The sequence below is a fragment of the Zalophus californianus genome, chromosome 12 (assembly GCF_009762305.2).
Source record: "Zalophus californianus isolate mZalCal1 chromosome 12, mZalCal1.pri.v2, whole genome shotgun sequence".
Lineage (NCBI taxonomy): Eukaryota > Metazoa > Chordata > Mammalia > Carnivora > Otariidae > Zalophus > Zalophus californianus.
Genome location: NC_045606.1, coordinates 85,687,940 through 85,706,881, shown reverse-complemented (window position 1 = coordinate 85,706,881; position 18,942 = coordinate 85,687,940). Strand labels below are relative to the sequence as shown.

General features: G+C 47.2%; 1 long non-coding RNA gene across 2 annotated transcripts in view; it reads right to left on the bottom strand.

The window, feature by feature from the left end:
* Positions 1-609: 609 nt before the first annotated feature.
* LOC113911898 overlaps positions 610-18,942 on the bottom strand; it is a 323,720-nt gene continuing 305,387 nt past the window's right edge. For both annotated transcript variants that reach the window (XR_003516622.2, XR_003516623.2), the window contains exon 6: positions 610-717. This is a non-coding gene — a long non-coding RNA (uncharacterized LOC113911898). The remainder of the gene's footprint in view (positions 718-18,942) is intronic.

Below are 18,942 nucleotides of genomic sequence, written 5' to 3'. Positions count from 1 at the left end.
CCAGTTCCCCCTTGGGACCTGGGAAGTTCACCAGGAGCCTCGTGAAGTCATTTTGAACAGTCTGCCCCACCTTAACAGTACATGTACCTCAGAAGCTTTCCGAGTCTCAGGGCACCTGGGCGCCCTCATTCACGCTGTTAGCACGCATTCAAGCTTTTCTTGAGTATCCACTTTGTGTTAAGAAACCCGTTCCCATGCTCCAGTGCTCCCCAGTCGGCGGGGAAGAAATACAGGAACATGACTCTGGGAGAGGGTGCGCAGGGCCCCAGCAGAGGTACGCAGACCGTCAACAGGAGGCAGTGACCGTCGCCAAGGGAGGGCTGGGAAGGCTTCACCGAGGGGAGTGCTGCTCCGTCCCTCTGTCTGAGGCTTGTCTGGGGAGTGGGCAGGCAGGTACAGCCCATCCCAGCAGACACTGTGGGTGGGTGGCACCCAATCCACAGCTCCCCCATTCCCACTTTCTCCTGCTCCTCAGGAAGACTTCTGCCCCAGCCACCCCAAGGCTCTGGACTCCACCCTTCAGTTAATAAGCAGCTGAGGAACAAGGGAGGAAACATCAAGATACCACTGAAGATGCCTGCACTAGGGAAAGCAGGGCTATGTGCAAACCTGGCTGGCTGGCTCACAATGGAGGACTGGCTGGAGGCAGATTCTGAGTCCAATATGGGCTTCTTTTGGTTCTCGAAGGATGTACATTTGAATCACCGGTGCAAGCAACTGGAAGACATTTTAGAAATCATTATTCCAATATTTCAATATAAAATCAGCCATAACAATTTCCTAAGTTTCAATTGTCTAAATTTTTGATAGTCATGAAATAAATAAAGATTGTCAATGACAGAGAAGTAACAATTGAATGCCTAAATCCCTTCATAATTTCCCTTGATGGACAGCATGAGACTGAGGGCATTCTTCTCCCGCCACTTACTAGCTGTATGACCTAGTACAAGTAACCTAACCTCCATGAGCCCTCTATTCATCTGTAAAATGTGGACAAGGCCATATACCATGCATGATTGTGGTAAGAACAAAAACAATGTACATTTGGTGGGTGCTTAATGAATGGTAGCTAGTACTGTTAGTCCTAGGAGCTCAGGAAGAGGAAGACAGCTCTTGTGTCCACTTTTTAAGAATAATTTCTAAGCCAGAGCTGTAATACAGATGAATCCTAGCAAGCATGACATTCCATAATAAATAAAAACAGGATTCAGTTAATGGAAGACTGCCAGGTCAATAAGGCAGAGGTGAAGTTACTATCAGTTTCTGTATTAAGGCACTCTTAGGGGGAAATTCCAGGAAATGTAGCTTATACACCCACCACCCATCCATCCACCCACCCATCCACCCACCCATCCATCCAACCATCCATCCATCCATCATTCATTCATCCATCCATCCATCCATCCACCCACCCACCCATCCATCCACCCACCCAACCATCCATCCATCCATCCATCATTCATCCATCCATCCATCCATCCACCCACCCACCCATCCATCCACCCACCCACCCACCCATCCATCCACCCACCCACCCATCCATCCACCCACCCAACCATCCATCCATCCATCCATCATTCATCCATCCATCCATCCATCCACCCACCCACCCATCCATCCACCCACCCACCCACCCATCCATCCATCCACCCACCCACCCATCCATCCACCCACCCACCCACCCATCCATCCACCCACCCAACCATCCATCCATCCATCATTCATTCATCCATCCATCCATCCATCCACCCAACCACCCACCCATCCATCCATCCATCCATCCACCCATCCATCCATCCATTCATCCACCCCAGGAAGGAATTGGGAACAAGAACACTCAAATGCCATGAGTTCCTGGATGTCAAAACCATGCCCCACACCAAAGGACATGGACAGGAAAGTCAACAAAGATGAATTCAGATGCCCTGTTAACAAACTTAAATGTTTATTTGGTTTTATGAACAACTGAAAACTTATAAATGAAAATCATGCCATTTTTCCCCTAACCGTGTGGCACTGGTTTTAAAATATGAAATCTCCATGTTTATAAGGGTGCTGGGAAATGGTCTCTCTCAAGAGTGGTGTTGGGAATCCAATTTGAGGTAGGCTTCCCAGCGGTTAGGAAGAGAGGTGGGGGGATGGCCTAGTTGTAGAGCAGGTGCCACTTCACGCACACCTCCAGATGGGATCCATCTGTGTGCAGTCTGCTCCTGCCCCAAACAAATGCTCCAACTCCAGAAAAATGTGTATTTGCTTTGACCTCTCTGCTTCATTTCTAGAAATTTATCCTTGCAAATAATAATGGCATGTACAAAACATATAGTTAGGACGATGTTCCTCACAGCTTTGTGAGTAATATTTAAAAGCTAGAGACAACCTAAGTGCTAGCAATGGGCAGTTGGCCAAGGTGGCCACGCAGCATAGAAGCTCCTGGACTCAGGAGCCAGAAAGAATGCAGCGGGGGCCCAGCTCCAGCTCTTGTGCTCACTCCCTGTGTGACCTCGGGCAAAATATTGCCTAAAAACTTGTTTTCTTATTTATAAAAGGTGGATAGCAATAGAATTTACCTCATAGATTTCTAGCAAGGAATAAATTAGATGATGCATGCAAAGCATAGCCCATAGGAAGCACTTTATAAATATTTGCTATTATTAAATAAATTACACTATAACCATATGATGAAATTCACTGCACCCATAAAAAAGATGTTGTAGAAAACTATCCAGTGATGCTGGGAAATGTTTATGGATATTGTTAAGTGCAGGAAGTAGGTTATTTAACTGTATGATATCTAGTTTTGCTAAAAATATATTTTTCCAGAAGGAGAAGAGTGAAATAATTTACATCAAAATGCTAACCATAGTTATTTCTCAGTGATGGGATGACAGAAGATTTTTGTTTTCTCACTTAGGCTTTCCTATATTTGCCAACTTTTCCTTAAAAGGGAAGTAGAAAGAGGGCAACAGCAGTAATGTGACTCTGCTTGCTATTTATTTTTTATGGCAAAGATGGACAATAATTGATTTTACCCCTTAAAGACATTCTAGGAAACCACAGAGAATGGTGTCCTACAAAACTCCTAATAAAATGTCCATGCCCCGAACCCTTTTGGGGAGGAAACAGCCTAAGAAACCTCCTAACCCAGAGGACGGCAGGTTCCCCAGCCTGTGGGACCCGCGGGGCCTCACCTGAGAGTGTGGGTTCCACCCCCAGTCGCCTCACAGAAAACAGGCAGGAGGAGGGGAATGGGTGGGGAGCAGAGGAGCAGGGCGGTACCCTCCTTCAGTCTGCACACCCCTCCCCTCTCCTCCCCCTGGATCTTGCCATCTTCTTTGCTACTGTTTTTTATTCAACCTGCCCAGGGGCCACCATTTTCCCACTGTGTAAAGTTTTTGTAAAGTTTTCATGTGTTGTCCTTCATCACTGGATCCCCCGGGGCAAAGCAAAGACCCCAGAACTCCCCCAAGGCTAACTTGGGCCCAGTGCACAGGCCCAGGGCAGGACTGGCTGTCTCCTGGCCATGTCCCTTCCAGGTCAGGCCAGAGCAAGGAGGGGAGGAAGAAAGGACAAAGGGCAAGAAAGGAGGGGTGAGCACATCCTTTCCTTTGGGCAAAAGAGGCAGAAGGTGAGTTTAAGGCCTGAGATCAAGTCAGCTGGCCATCCATCCATCCATCCATCATCCATCCAGCCAGCCATCCATCCATCATCCATCCATCCATCCATCCACCCATCCATCATCCATCCACCCATCCATTCATCCATCCATCCACCCATCCATCCATCCATCCTCCCCCAAATCTACCCCCAATCCCCAAGTAAACAATGTTTTTCCAAGACCACAGAAAATGGAGGCCAGTGGCTATGGATGGCATGCAGAAGTGGCGTCCGGGGTTTTGCTTTCTCGGGCTGGAAGCCATGGGTAGCTGGAGAGTCCTGCTCAGTGCCACAGGCACCATCATCCTTAGTGTCTATACTGCATGGCTACACTCGCAGAGCTCCCTCCCATCTCATTTAGAAGGTATTCATGGAACCGCAGTGGCTTTCTAGCTATGTGCAATTACTCCCCAGCTCTCTAGTGGGTATTTGCACACTTTGGGATGGCTTTCTGAGGAGGTTTTTTTTTTTAGATGGTTAGCCCCTGGTTGGGTGCACCAGAACAACCATTTAGGGTAAGAGAACTAGCCTTCCTTCCCTGTCTACAAAACAAAATGACAGTAATATCTGCTGACTTGCCAAGCCCACAGGACCCTTGCTGACTAGTGAATGGGTCATCCCAGAAAGACTGGAGAGGCCCCTGGAAAAGAGGTATTTTAACACAGAGAGAGGTTTGAGGCCCAATTCTGTCTGACAGCAAAGCCCTGTTCTTAGCCACTCTGTTCTACCATCTTGGGAGTAAACGTGGCTTGTAGATCGAGCTGGCTTCTACATTCCAGGGGCCCCTAACTGGAATGAATTGGAATGAACATTCCCTAATTGGAATGCTATAGTTGCAGCCCTAACTTCTCCAGCTTTCAGTACCTTTCAAAGGCCAAAGTGTCCCTTTCTGTACCATCCCTACTCGAGAACTTTGACGCCCACCTGCCTGATGCTTGCCATTTTTTTTTTATTTCAGGGGAAGAAGTGGCAAAGGATGCCATTTAGGGATACAGGAACAAAAGAGAAAAGGCACTGAGAGCAGAGCGGGGTGGAGGCTAGTGGCAGTCATTCCCTCTGTGGGAGAAACCCATCGTTCTCCCCAACCGGCCCGCCCTCCCTTCCAGCATCGGCCGGACCACACAGCAGACGCTATCGCATCCCACCCTTGACTCATGAGAGACTCCTTCTTCTGGGTAGGAGCTGTGTCTTTTGTTTCTGAGAGCTTATGGCATCTTGGAATGCCAAATAGTAATGGCAGGACCCTGAACGGCCCTACCAGGGGCACCCCAGGCCTGGGTCAGAAGCTGTGTTTGCCTGAGTTAGGACCTGTCAGTCACCAGTTAGGCTATAAATACACAAAGAGCTGGAAGAAACTCCTCAGACAGGAACACAGAAAAGAGGCTGCAGGCAGAGCGCCAGGTGCCTGCGAGACCTCCCTGGAGCCAAACATACCCACCCATCGCCACAATGGTCCCTCTCTCTCCTCGCGTGAGGTTTTTCCAGGAATTGGGCTGCACTGCTGTAAACACCATGATGAGGTAACATGGTATGCGTGAGCCGATGCAGCTCGGGGCGAGGTCAGGACAGGTGGATGGGTGGGGACCCGTTCTTGGGCATGTTGGATTCAAGGTGCTGGCAAATACGATTCTTGAGCAAGCTCCCCTCCCTGAGGGACCCCATCACAGATTCCCTATTGCCAGAAGAGGGATTTCCCGTCATCCTCCCTTCCTCTTGTCAATTCCTGGCACTGCCTGAGCTAGAAGGCAGGCTGACAAGGTTAAGGGGAGAAAAGATCTGATATGCTATCATGCTTCTCAGGTCCATGACAGGTAGGCTTGTGTGGAGTGGGTCCATGGCTTTTCTCTGCTCCCCTCCCCAAATAACCTTCTGGTGTGCCAATCAGAGAGGAAGATAAGCTGACTCTGAGTCCTGCTCCCAGCGCCTAAACCCTGAGGCAATTATTTATGGGAGCTCCGCAGTGTCGATCAACCTCAAGCCTGGGGCCTCCTCGGCACGTGGTGCTCCAGAAGCACCACGTGGAAGCTGCTAGGGCAGCGGGTATGGCATTCAGCAGGGACGGGAGGCGGCTCTCCCACACAGCCTGTGCATCGTGCTGGGCACCAGAACTTGACAATGACAGTGCTTGGAAAAGCCATGCCCAGCACTGGCTGTGAGACAGGCCCGCCCCCATGCATGGGGGCCCAGGAGCCCCCCAGCAGAAGTCCACACTCTCATTCCAGGTCACCTAGGGCCACTCAAAGTGCCTACCAGGGTCGAGCTGCAAATTCTTTACTGCGGGTCCGCAGTGAGGTAAGGACAGAAACAGCAAGCGTTTTGAGACTTTTATAGCAATCAGGCAGAGTAACTTAATAGGTTTATTCTAGTAGTAAAAGGGGGACTTGTATTTTCATATCTTTTTATTTCATTTTCCCAGAAATGTATTCTAAGGAATACATTTTTACATTCTAAGGAATACATTTTTAAAGAAAAATATAGATTTCATAAAAATATCATTCTGCAAGAAACTGTCAAAGAAAAACCCTGTTCCTTCATCCCAGAGAGTTTGAGAAGCACGAGTCCAGATACAGTCCGTTGCTCCGAGCATCGAGCATCGAAGCCTACGGGCCCCTGCCTACTTGCTCTCTTACAGGAATGCTGAGGGACCGCAAGAGTGGAGAAAGAGAGGAGAGAGAGGAAAGAGACAGGCAGGCTGGCCTACAGGGCAAGTCTTCCTTCCCGTGTAGCCTGCTCCCCCTGAACCCAGACAGTCTGTATGCCATTAAGGTGGCACAGCAAATCCAGTCCTTTCTGGCTCTGAGATTATGGCTTATGGGACAAGTCAAAATAAAGGCAATACACTGGAGGCAAGGTGCCTCTGGGTGGCTACCCAGAAAGCCCAAAGCAAGGCCCCAGCCCTGAAAACACTCGTCCTCAGCAGCAGTCCCTCCCCTTGCACGGCCTGGCTGCCCCAGTGCCCTTCACGGCTTCCTTTCTAGTCTGGAGGTTCTTACCTTTTGAAGAATACAGGCCGGTCAGGACCCAAGCCCCTCCCCATCACTCAAGCTGAGTAAGACCTCCCAAGAACATTTTTCAGCTCAAGCAGAATACCAAGGGACTAAAAACGAAAGTGGTCCAACCTACTTGAGCCTGAGTTCCGACTCCTCCACCCCTACCTATGTGACTTCGGGCCCACCACTCCCTCTGTTGGGGCCTCAGTGTCTCCATCTACGGAATGGACATATCAATACCTAATATCTACCGAATGTCTGTACTATATGCCAGATGTTGTCTATGTGCTTTACCTGGAAAAAAAAATCTCAAAATAACCATATGATATAGATATGTCTATTCCCAGTCTTCAGGTGAGGAAACAGGTGTAGAGAGACTACAAACTTGGCATGTTCCCACAGTGGGTAAAAGCCAGGACTCTGGGTTCTGCAGTCCTGCGCCCAGAGTTTCAGAGTTGGATCATTACAGGCCACCACCCCAGCACCACTACCTGACTCACAGGACTGCTGTGGGGATAAAATAACGCACTTATCACTGTACCTTTCTAAATACGAGTTGCTATCGCTTTCGACATGATTTTCCGAGGGCTCCTCGAGGCCTCCGAATGTCCCCTGGCTTCAAGGTTATCACCTAGGCCAGCAAAAGTTTTAGCGAGCTCCAGAAGAAACCAAGCCAGGGCTTCCTTGGCAGGTAGCCCAGCCCGCACACCCTTTCACAGTCCAGGGTCTCCTATAAATATGCCAACAGCAAATCAAAGGCTCTGAAGCAAATCTCAATAGTTACTCAATTTCAGGCTCTAAAGCATTTTCAGCCCTGCACCTCACATCCAAGTTCTTCCATGTTCCCAGCTCCTGGATCCGTCCACTACATCCTTCTAAATGCAGAGCCCCTCTCTACAGAAGAACAGAGATGCCAACTATTAAAAGAAGGGAGCAGGACCAAAGGGTAGGGAAGACATTTGAGGAGGTTGCCTGACTGTCCATAAATATTTATGACTACATGATGAGTCCGCATTGGAGCCAGGACTCTTGCCAGGGCTTCCCCTGGAGGATTTTTAGTGCAGGATTCGGGAAAGCTGAATACCAACTTCTTTCCCTGCCATGCCCTTGAAAACCTCAGACCCATGCTAATGAGCACATTCTGTTGAAGGTCAAGTGTGCCAGGAAAGGTGTCCTTCGTACATCTAACCTGCACAACATACTGTCGCATAGGTATTAGTATTCTCACCGTACAGATCAGGAAACCCAGGCCAGAGAAGATAAGCAGCTGGCCTAAGGTGATGTGGCCAGCAGGTGGAGGAGCCGGGATACGACCCAGCTGTGATGAGCATGGGCGTCCGAGCCTTTCCTCCTCCAGGAGGACTCCCTCCCTCTGGGTGCCCTCCCTCTGGTCAGGATCCTGGATCTCTACTAGGTCTAGTTGCCTCCCCTCCTTCCCTCTTCACTGAGCTCCAGGAAGGGCTTCACTCCACCACCAGCATCCTGAATGATCCTTCATGAATTCGAGCTTCCACACCACCCTGCCAAGGGGTGGATGTGTGCTCTCTTTACCTGTCCCTCTTTGGGTCTCATTGGTTTTACTTACAAGGTGGTGCCTTTGAGAGAAAAGGATAATCTCATTTATTGGGTGGATGCAGAGTGTCTGGAACCCTTGCTTATTGGTGCTTAACCGCCTCCCAATTTATAGGAGGAACTCATGTCAAAGCCTCTATTGGAGATACCCTCAGCAACAGCTTTGTTCCAGGCTTATGGGTTTCTGGAAACACAGAGCAGGAAAGTGTCATATCCCTTGTCCCCCAAAGGGCAGTGATGGGTATGTCAGAGCCACAGTCTAAGCCTCTGAGTGACTATGTCCCATGTCAATGATGGCACAGTGCTCACAGTGCCACACCACCAGAATCCTCTTGGGTGCTTGCTTGTTAAAACATGCATTCTTGGGCCCCAGCCCACCCTCTAAACAATAAGGCAGTCTGCAGTGGAGCCGAGGAATATCCCCAGGTTTCCAGATGATTCTGACATTTACAGAAATTGTACGATCTCTGACTTAGTGCCGGTTTCAGAAGCAGAACCATCTGGATTCAAATCCTAACTTTGGGCAAGTTGCCTAACCTCCTCAAGCTTCAGTTCTTTTCTATTGTAAAATAAGAATAGTCCCTGACTCCTAAGACATCAGGAAGAGACAGAGAGAAAGTGCTTAGTTGGTGAAAACTAAGGAGTCCCTCTAAGTTTGTCCACTTCTGTCCCGCCACCCACAATTTGGATATAGTGCTCTGGTATGTTAAGTATTCGAAAGACAGGGCTCAGACACCTGTTGGATTTTGCTCTCACAAACCAGGGGAAATTGAGGAAACTTACCAATAAGAGCATTACAGGTGAAGGACAGTGATCAGAGGGGCAAACTCTTTCTCATTCTAAGCAATCAACCCACAAAGAAGTGGTGGGCACCTGCTGTGAGTCCAGCAACGCCTAGCAACCACAGTTCTTAGTCACAGCAACTTGAATTGTACTTGAGGAGATGAGGTAAAAACATACAAGTTTAAATAAAATAAGAATTAACTAAAAGAACAAGACAATCATCAAAAGATGCTCCCCATTGGTTTATTCATTCAGCATATTCATTAATTGCTTATTATGTGCCATGGACTGTACTAGAAAGTAGAGATAACAAGGCTGAATAATACAGTCCCTGCCTCAAGATATTTAAAGTTCAGAAAAGGAGACAAATCAGCAAATACGTTGAGCAAATCATGTTCATGATTAATTAACTTTCTTCTGGCCATGCATACTGGAAAAGGTTAAGTCTCACAGTACTCGAAATACTTCATTCAGAGCCCAGGAGATCAGCCCTAATACTTGAGGAAGGCATCTGAGGTCTGGTTCCCTATCTCTGAGAATGCAGAGCTTCAGACTCAATGTCTAGAGACAAATATGCCAAGTAGACCACTATCAAAGTAGTACGGCAGACAGTTCTGAAACTCTTATCTAAAGGTAGCTATGAAGTGTGAAAACACAAGTAAATCTGTTCTAAACAGTTAACCACAATCCAAGATAGGGGGAATAGAGATCACGCCCAACCGACCTTTAATAACCCCAATATTGTGAGGAAGTAGACAGTTTGGAGGGAATCCAATCACATCCATACTTTCTGCAAATTCACGTCTTGGTTCCTTGAGGGGAGGAATAGCATCTCTTTGTTCACTGCTATATCGCCCATGCCTAGCAGAGGGTATCTAATAAACACTCACTGAATGACTGAATGATGCAACTGTCCAGATGGGAGAATGCAAAGTGCCCAGTATGCAGCCCACCATCAGACCAGTGGATTGGTAGCAAACAGCCCTTTTTACTTTTTTATTATGTTTTTTTAGTTTTAGAGAGAGAGAAAGAGAGAGTGAGTGGGGGGGGCAGGAGGGACAGGGGAAGAGGGAGAGAGAATCTTAAGCAGGCTCCACACCCAGCACGGAGCCGGATGCAGGGCTGGATCTCATGACCCTGAGATCATGACCTGAGCCGAAATCAAGAGTCAGGTGCTTAACCAACTGAGCCACCCAGGCACCCCATCAAACAGCCCTTTTTAAGTCCAAACATCTCAGAGCTCTGGACCTGTGTATCCAACTGACTCTCTGTCATCTCTGAGATGTCTGGAAGTCACCTCAAATTCCGAGGGGATGAACCTGTCCTCCTTTCTTGCACATGCTTCCCTACAGCTCCGTATCTCAGTCAATGCCGCCACTCTCTGTCTCGTCACATCTGCCAGAAACCAAGGACAGCAATTTCACAGCCCTGTCCTCACTCCTTATCACCCATCCATCCCTCAGTACTTTCTTTTTACTTCCTGAAATTCTCTCAAGTTCATCCCCTGCCATTACTCTAATCCAAGCCGGCATCTTTCTCTGGAACTAACACAGTTGCCCCCTGGCTCATCTGCCCATGTCCGCCATCCCTCGCATCCCCCCATCTCACTCCCCCTCTACCTGCAACACCCGCCTTCCCATCTGCACGTGGTTGGCTCCGTCTCATCCATCAGACCTCAGACCTGTCCTCTCCTGCCAGACTCGGGCAGAGCCCACCTGCCTTGACTCTAACATACCTCCCTCTCTTACCGTTTATCACCGTTGTGATTCTTTTTACAGCCACTGTCCAAAGGCCAACTATGTTCATGCCTCTGGTAACCAGCAGGATGGTAGAAGGGAGACAGCTCCCATAGTAGGGACTCAGTTTAAGCAAAAGTTTTGTGGAGCAAGGGAGGGAGACAATAGTCCTTTGGTGCTACAGAAGTCTTCAGGGTTACAAAAGGAGTGAGCGCCTGGGCCCTGGCCTGCTTGGCTTATGGGAGGTGACTGTGACTCAGAAGGTGCAAGTTTAAATGCTCACGGCACCCGGGTGGGTCCCACCGAGGAGGCAAGGGGGCTGGGTGGCAAGAGGAGGGTGGGGACCGGAAAGCCTGACCCGCCTGAGAGCAGCTCCAACCCCCGTGCTCGGGTCTCGTCTTATTTTTTAAGAGAAGTCCGAAATCAAAGTTTTATATAAAGTCTCCTGGTTTTTGAGTGCTGGCAACTAATTCAGAAATTATAAAAATAATTTGGGAGCCAAATAAAACCTATCCGTGCTCTGGTTTCTGCAGGCTGACTTTCAGTTGCCACCTCAGCCAGCCAGCGGGGTTTTCTGTTTTCCGGGGCCCAGCCCCGCACGGCCTCATCGTGAACTCTTCTTCCACCCCTCTGAGCACTTGGCATAAAGCAGACCTGCTCTGGCTACTGGGGAGCACCGTGCTAAGCTCCTCACCTCAGTCCTCAGTGGATTCCCCCCAGTTTGTCCCTCCCTTCCTCTCCTGCCCCAACCAAATTTCATCCAAGCCTCCTCACCAGAATATGAAGATCTCTGGACCTAGGGCAGCCATGTACCAACAATGTCTTTTCCTTCAAAACAACATTTTAGAAGAGCCTTTCTTTGGGGAGTGGGGTGCTCAGGGGAGCCAGAGCCCGCCCTGGATCCCCACTTGGCCTCTCTGCCTCTCCCTTGTTCCCTCCCCCTCCACCCTGTCCTCCACTTAGCAGTCCCTGAGGCCAGAAACCCAGGGCTCAAAGGAACATAGTTTGAAAGCCCGTTGTGCCATTCATCTCCCCCAAGAATTAACACTCGAAATCAGCTCTCAAAGGCCAAGCCAGTAGGATGGAGACGCCTCACACCATGAAACTGGATATCCTCAAATGCCACCACCAGCCACCCTCCACACCCACTACTTGGGAGACTTCTGCTAGGAATGGGGGTGGGGAGAGCCCCAGATGGAAGTCTTAGGCAGCACCCAGAGGGTGCCCACTTCAGGAAGTGGGAGTTAACAGCAAGAGGGAAAGGGGTGAGGCTCCAAACTGCCTGATATCTGAATGTCCTACAGGCGCCCCCAGCCCCCTGCAGGTCCTGACTTGTCCCCTCGGTGCATCCGAAGCTCTCCTTGTCCCCTCTCCTTCCCATCCCCAAGGATAGCACCACACCTAGTCGCCAAGTCGGACTCTTGACAAGACGCTTTGAAATAGTCACCCAGTCACCAAGACTACAAATCCCACACCTTGATATTTCCCAAATCCATTGCCTTTTCTCTGTCCTCATGCCCAGAGCTTTAGTTCAGGCCACTGTCCCTTTTCCCTACATGACTCCAGATGACGGCAGATGACCCCTCTTCCTCCCTCTCACCCCAAGTCTAACCCCACCATGCTGCCTGCGCAATCTTCCAGAAGACTAAATCAGATCTGGCCATGACCTCACCTCTGGCACGTCCCCAAGGGCACCCTATGCGGCAGCCTGACGGGACTGCCGGGGGATGCCCAGGCTCCCTCTTGCTTCAGCGTCACCACACCTGCTAGTCCACCTGCCTCTAGGTCCCGTCCCCAGCCCTCATCAGCATGATGTTGGTCCTTCGGGGCTCCAATGAGGTGTCTGATCCTGCAGAAAGTCCTTCCTTATTCCCCCCTCCCTCTTCAGTTTCCCTGCCTCCTTCTTTACCCCCTTCACATACTGTCATGGCATGACTTATCCTATGGTCCTGCAATGCTCTCTTCGGGTACCTCTCACCTTAGACCGTGAGCCATTCGAAGTGGTCACTAAGCAGTGACTGTGTTTCAGACACACACTGAAAGCCCAGTGCCGAGCACAAAGTACTGAATGAATGACTGGAACATTCTAGCCTCCACCTTGCACCTGGGATCAGCTGTTTCCAGTCTCTGTCTCTCAGCACACACGGCTGATTTTTAGCATTCATAGTTTATCTCCTGGTGAAATTTCGTGCTCACTGTGGCCACCTGTTTGATTGCTCTCTGAGTTCTGCCTTTAACTAGAAATTAATTTGGATTATTTAAGCTTTCCTTGCCCACTGGAGAAACTCTGGCTGGGTAAATCCAAAGCTGCCGGCGATTTTTCTTTTTCCATTTAATCTCTTTCTCTCATGCGCCAACTCTAATTTTGTGCTTTCTGGCTTCCTCCCCCCTCGGTGCTTATTTTTAATCTGCCCTCTCTGACCCCTCACAAACAATTCACCATGGATCTCCACCTTCCCACCTGCTCATCTCAGGGAAACTGAGGCCAGCCCTGCCCAGCGGCTCAGCTACATCACTTGGGAAGTCTGGAGCCACTCTGAGAACAGAGACCAGAAGGGAGAAGTCCTGAACGCCAGTCTGCCGCTGTCCTAGCCCAGACTGTGCCTCATTGCCTAGGAGGGTCAGGGATTTTAAAGGCCAATTCTTCAGCGAGAAGCTCTGACCGTCAGCAACAAGGACACAGAGCACGGTAAGTAGGCCAGGATGGGCACAGAACCTGGCACCCACCGAGTCCCATTTCCGGTAAGATCATGTCCAGCCCCACCTGGGGTCGCCTAATGGTCTGTGCCTGACAGAGGTACTTTCACTTCCTGGCTGACCGAGAACCCCATTTCATCATTAATATGTCCTTCTCCCTGGTCCTAGCCCCCACCAACCTCCTGTCCTTCTCTCTTGGCAAGAGATCATTCCCACCTCACACAAGCTCCAAAAGCAAGATTGGCAACTGTCTGTTGAGAAAGTTTGCAAAACCCTAAAGGAGGGCTGGCGGGGAGGGCATGGGGACTGAGAACCTGCCAGGAACTTTAGGGACATCAAGAAAAAAATGCTTAAGTTGTTCAAGGCACTCTTGCCCAAAGGCACACAGGAACTGAGCCGAGGAGCCACTGACTCCAGGTTTTGTACAAACAGCAAATGGTTTTGTACACAAGGTCCAAGGCCTCTGCTATATCACCCTGCAGAAAGTTCCTGTAAAATGTAGGTTCTTATATGGGGAAGAAGATTCTGCAACGTCAGATCAGATCAGAACTCCCTGCCTCGAGTAACTGGCAACAGTAAAATTCCAGAGGAAATCCCATGTGGCTACACTTAGTGATTCCACAAAGCTCTCCTCAGCACCAAACCGGGCAGTGCACCGCACTCAATCACAAAGCAAGCCTGCTCTCAAGAAGCTTACGGTCCCGGAAGGGAAGATGGCAGAGGCATAAAAAGAAGTGTGAACCCTGAAATTAATGTAGGAGATTGATCAGTTCAACCACATTTCTATGTGTGAGCTCATATAATCCTTTGGAGTCCATGAAGAAGAAACCATCAGACAAACCAGCCACCTTGTCATTTTAACTAAAGTGCCTAAACCAGTTTCAGTTCTGAAAATAGAGAAATTCTAGCTTCATGCTTTTCTAGAAGTATGCAAGGCAGTGTGTAATTTACTTTTTGGTGGAACTAGCAGAAACAGGATTTGTGAATTCTGCTTTCATTTAGATTTAAAAAAGAGAAACCCATTTATCCCAAATTCATTATCCACAAATAGACAGAATTTGCCCCTTGCTCCAATCTAGCTTTAAAGGTTATAGGAAATCATAGAGGAGATATGTCAACTATATTGACTGTGAGTCCACATGTAGCAGGAAATTGCAGAGAAAATGGTCCCTCCTTGCTTGCTGATACAAAAGTCACCATGAGAGGTTGCCTGGATGGCTCAGTCAGTTAAACGTCTGCCTTCGGCTCAGATCCTGACCCCAGGACCCTGGGATGGAGCCCCGTATCGGGCTCCCCGCTCAGCAGGAAGCCTGCTTCTTCCTCTCCCTCTGCCTGCCGCTCGCTCTCTCTCTCTCTCTCTCTCTCTCTGTCAAATATATGAATAAAATCTTTAAAAAACAAAAACAAAAGTCAGCATGATTGTGTACAAACCCAACTACAAGGCAAGGTTCTAATTAGTCCTGGTTCTCACCCCAAAGCTACAAGAACTACAAATAAACCCCTCCAGCAAACTGTGTCAGAAGAAGTAGAAGCTAAGGGATAACAGTGCTAACTGGATTTGTACCTGTGATATAGTCCCTTACATTTTCTTTAAACATGCTCTTCTCTCCCAGGCCCCCGTCTTCCTGTTCCTCATCCCTTCTCATCTCCAGCATCTAATTTTTCTGGGCAAAAAGAGGCATTCCTACTAAGAGGATAGGTCAGTGGACCCAAAAGGGGGTGAAATTGGCGGCCTTGATTTGGCAACACTTAATACATGTTTAGAATGTTCACACATTTGGGCTCCAAAATAATACTTTTAGGAACTGACCCACAGGAAACAGTCAACAATGAGTACACATTTGTATCTGCAAATATTGTTTTGAATAATTTAAAATTGGAAAACAACTTACTTAAATCTTCATAAATGTGGGCTTTAAGTCAACTGTGAAATGCCTGTACATCAAATTGAAAGTAATACAGAAGCTATACAAGAGAAGATGAACACTTTTGACTATATAAAAATATGAACATTTTCTATGGCAAAAAAAATAACATTTACAATGTCAAAGACAAATGGGTAAATTATTTGCAGCAAATATGACAGGCAAACTAATTTATTTGATATAAAAAGAATTCTTTAAAATCAACAAGGAAAGAACCCAATAAAAAAAAAACAATAACCGTGTGAAAACATGTTCAAGCTCACACAAAGAAATGTAAACTGTATTAGCAGCTAGATTCAATTTTTCATCTATAATATAAGCAAAGTCCAAAAAAACCAGAATTTTTTTTAATTGTTCTCATTCATTTTTGGTGAAAGTGTCAAGCTGAGGGACAATCTGATAATCTACCAACAACTTAAATTCTTGAATATTTCCCCTGTAGGAATCTATCCTTGAATATATACTTGCACAGACACACAAAAAAACACATAGGGTATTCACAGCAGTGCTGTATGTAATATCAAACACCTGGAACAATATAACAAATAAAGGATGGTACTTCCAGAATGTGCCACACAATGGAGTATGACATTGCTGTTTGGCAGAAAAAAGTAGCTCTACGTATACTGATGTAGAAAATGATGCCCAAGATATACTGGTATACTGACTGCTGAATGACTACAGAACACTGAAGAATATTAATTATGAATAGACTCACTTGTGAGGTATACACATTTTTTTCACATAAGGATAGAAAATGTCTTGAAAGATATGAAAGAAATATACAGAGTGGCAACTTCCAAAGGTTAGAACTTGAAGGAAACAGGGATTTTTATATTTTATTTTATATCACTCTGAACTGTTTTTTTCTTTCGATGATTATGGATTATTCTTATAATTAAAAAATTTGAACCATTTTTTTTTTTATTTGAGAGAGAGAGAGACAGAGATAGTGAGAGAGCACAAGTGGGGAGGAGAGGAAGAAGCAGGCTCCCCACAGAGCAGGGAGCCCGACGCGGGACTCGATCCCAGAACCCCGGGATCATGACCTGAGCCGAAGGCAGACGCTTAACCGACTGAGCCACCCAGGCGCCCTTGAACCATTATTAATAAGCTACTCTATTACTGGAATTGTGAAGACACTGGGGATACAGTGCTGAATGGATAGACATTACTTTACAAGTAGTAAATAATAATGTGAAGTGAAAGGGATTATTGCAAGAAGGGGAGGGAGCCTACAGTAATGGGAAGAATGCTCCCACCTGAAGTCAAGCAGAACTTTTATAGGGAAGAGTAAACAAGAACTGGGGGAGGGGGGGATAGAATGAGCAAGGGGTGGGATCAGATGGTTGATGAGGGACTATTTTTCATTGTGGTCAGCCTATTTGCAGGAGGGGTTGCGAAGAAGAGGCTCCATAGTCCATTGCTGGCTCAGACTGAGCATGGGTCAAAATTCAGTGTCAGGGGTGTGGAGGGAGGGGTGGAGGAAAAGCCTAACTAAAGTCTGGCCAAGACAAGTGATTATTTTGTCCACATTCATCAGGAACAAAGAGTGGAGCTAATCATTTATGAGACCAAGAATGGGAATTTGGAGGGTCCGTGTCTGGCCTTGTCCTAGGTAAACACGGGTCACCCCTGAGTCTTATCCAGCTCATACAGGATAGGCTGCTTCTTTGCAGTCAGCATTTCCAGGAACACAAAGGAATGGAGGATTTCTTGCCCATTGCTCTTTTCTAAGAGAACAAGGCTCAGATAGTATTTGACCTTGTCAAAGACAATCACAACCCTTAAAGAGCTTTAATTCTTGAGGATTTAAAAATTAAGCAATCAAGGGCGCCTGGGTGGCTCAGTTGGTTAAGCGACTGCCTTCGGCTCAGGTCATGATCCTGGAGTCCCGGGATCGAGTCCCGCATCGGGCTCCCTGCTCAGCAGGGAGTCTGCTTCTCCCTCTGACCCTCTTCCCTCTCGCGCTATCTCTCATTCTCTCTCTCTCTCTCAAATAAATAAATAAAATCTTTAAAAAAAATTAAGCAATCAAGTAAGTAAATAAATAGAAGTTACAGAACGGTCATCAAATGCTTTCAGGGAGAAATGACTCCCGGCCCCTGAAGAGGACATATCAAGACCACAGTTAGCTCCTTAGCTTTGCAGTTTCAAAAATTCATCTGTATGGGGCGCCTGGGTGGCTCAGTTGTTAAGCGTGTGCCTTCGGCTCAGGTCATGATCCCAGGGTCCTGGGTTCGAGCCCCGCATCAGGGCTGTTCGGCGCGAAGCCTGCTTCTCCCTCTCCCACTCCCCCTGCTTGTGTTCCCTCTCTCGCTGTGTCTCTCTCTGTCAAATAAGTAAAATCTTTAAAAATTAAAAAAAAAATTCATCTGTATCTGCCCAGGACCAGACTGAAAGATCACTGTAATAGAACAGATGGCACTGAAATGGACCCGATTATGTACAAAGATGTAAGATTCATTACAGCTCAATGAGGGAGAGCAAGGATTACCCAATAAATGGTGTTGGGACAATTAACTAGCAATTTGGAGAAACAGTAATTTTCAAATCTCACTTTATATTATGCACTAAAATAAATTCCAATTGAGTGGAAGAGTTACATGTAGGGTTTTTTAAACATCAAAATCTCAAAAAAATAGAATTGAATATTTTCCAAACCTCTAAAGGAAAGATAACTTTATAGGCTCAGAAGCAACATAAGGAATAAAAAGAAAAAAAAAGAGTAAGATCGCTAAGTTTGACTACAAAAAAAAGTAACATATGAAAGCAAATGGCAAACAAAAAATTTTGCAACAAATGTACAAAGAGGCGCTATATTTAGTATTTAAGACCTCGTGTATATGGGTCAGAAACAAATTAAGACTCTAAAAGATAGGGCAAAAGACACTCACAAAGGAAGTTATGTAACTAGCAAACAAGGATTTGAAATGTTCAGTTCCCAGAGAATAAAAACTATAAATTAAAACATCAAGTTACCATTTCCCTCTGTTAAGTTAGCATAAATTGAAAAATAATACCCCTGGGGCTTCTGTTTCTGGTGAGGATGTAGAAAGGTACAAGTGACCATTGAACCTGCCCTAGCAATGAGAACTAGCCAAGGAAGCCACAAAATCGTGGTTTTCAAAACCATCAGAGTGCTCAGGATGGAAAAGAAACCTAAATAAACTAAACCGCAGAAATGACAAGCTCTTCCTAAGATAGAAGAGATCCATGGCTGCTTCTATCTATGAAGTGGCAGGAAGAAGAGGGATCTGCCATAAACTCAGGTAAAGAAATTTCAGCCCAACTTGTAACAACATCTAAGGGGTCTATGTGAGCTCCCTGTGACAGATCAGAATTCCGAGAACCCTGGCCACAGAGCAAGTGTACCCCCACCCACCTGTCAAAGCTTTCATACAGGTCTTCATCAAGTACATAGGTAATAGACCAAGGCAAAGGGCAAGATAGAACCCCAGAGAATTCCCTAGAGGCAGGCAGCATCTTCCCCAAGACAAGACCCGCTAAAGACTGGGAGTAAGACAGAGAGGTGAGAAATCCCTTCAAGGGACCCAGGACCTCCACCAAGTGCAGAACAGTGGC